Here is a 1,444-nt window from a genome sequence, read left to right as displayed (position 1 = left end):
CCCCCACACCCCCCCACGGTTTTCTCCCACGGGATCACCGGTCAGCTCGAAGCGCCAACCTTGCGGTTAGTTGCACAGTATCTCACTGTACTGGGTCCCTATGAGTCAACCAATCCACACTATACATCCTCATCAACAAACCAATGACAAAACATTTTAGGACTATTTCCTGGGCATCTCAGGAGACTCTTGTTTTACCAGGGAGTGATCTACCCCCGAGAGGCCCGCCCTCACTGCTCAGAGTATGCATTCGAGGACCGGGGGAGGGCAAAGAGAGACCCACCGAAAATGCATAAGCAGTGCCAGCGGAGTCCGGCTGAATACACACTTATTTCCACAGGATGGTTTTAAAAAGGCACCGTCTTGAGAGCCAAATTCATTATAAATGCCCCTTTTATGAGTAAAATCCCCCTAACAACCTCGGTTCTCCCCCAAGCGCACACATCGCCAATTTGAGGAGAATACTGTAGATTATGTTAAAAAGCTTGGCCAAGCAATTCAGAGAACCTTGGGAGGAAAAGCAGAAACGTTGGCATGATCATACACACTCTGACCTACCTTCAAACGGAATTTGATACCGAAAACCTCATGGAAGTCTGAAGCACACTTTTCTCTCTGGCTCCTAGGAGGACAGCACCGCAGATGCAGGTGCACTTTGCCTATTTGGTCAAGACATTTTGACCGGCACATGCCACTTTTAAAATTTCCCTCTGTAGAGCTACCATTATCATGGTGATGTCACCTTTCCGATGTCTGCCCATTCCATGGCCAAGTTACTAGGGTTTACTAAGTGCAGTTTCACATTCAAAAGCCCTAGGTCAGAAAGAAGTGAGGGAGAATACGTACCTCAATCTAAGAGATTATAACTAAAATCAGCCTCTTATGAGAAACCAAACCAAATCAGACCTTCAGAATGCTCTCCTCTCTAATAGACTATGCATTGTTTTCTTCCAGATTTGATGACAAAAATCAATGCTGCATTATAGGTACAAATTATCTTTCAAGCTAAAAGTGAAAATGGTAGGGTAGAAGAATAAGTTTTTATTATTAACCTGTGATCCTTATATCAAAAAACTGCATCACAACCGTCTTTGCTTTCCAAGATGCCAATTCTCCCCACTGGAACTCATATGCAACTTCTGGGAATCTAAAAATGAACAAGAAGGTATAGAAGATAATGACATAATGGATTTAATAAGCATGCTTATTATTCACCCACCAAAACGGTCTTCCCTTAGGCAAGAAAATTTGGAACTGGCATTCTCAGGAGACCTTTTATCTCCTCCCCGATTAAAAAAAGTGTGTGTGTGTGTGTGTGTGTGTGTGTGTATCTTATATGAGGGGGTACCCAAAAAACCCCAGAATTTTTTTCAAAGCTGTGTGTTTATTTTTTTATAAAACAACTTGATCACTTTCAAAGTACTCTCCATTATAATTAATACAT

At 42.5% G+C, this 1,444-nt stretch overlaps 1 protein-coding gene across 3 annotated transcripts in view; it reads right to left on the bottom strand.

Moving 5' to 3' along the window:
* The window catches only part of HIVEP2 (HIVEP zinc finger 2), a 105,260-nt gene that overhangs the window by 39,198 nt on the left and 64,618 nt on the right, over nucleotides 1–1,444 (bottom strand). For 2 of the 3 annotated variants that reach the window (XM_004701970.3, XM_045294434.1), the window contains exon 2: nucleotides 1,053–1,147. The exons of the other annotated variant lie outside the window; for it this stretch is intronic. The gene's annotated coding sequence lies outside the window, so the exon portion shown is untranslated. The remainder of the gene's footprint in view (nucleotides 1–1,052; nucleotides 1,148–1,444) is intronic. 3 annotated transcript variants of the gene reach the window in all.

This window comes from Echinops telfairi, unplaced genomic scaffold, assembly GCF_000313985.2.
Source record: "Echinops telfairi isolate 266 unplaced genomic scaffold, ASM31398v2 ScPeMD7_3533;HRSCAF=4204_0, whole genome shotgun sequence".
Lineage (NCBI taxonomy): Eukaryota > Metazoa > Chordata > Mammalia > Afrosoricida > Tenrecidae > Echinops > Echinops telfairi.
This window is presented reverse-complemented; position numbering and strand designations above follow the sequence as displayed.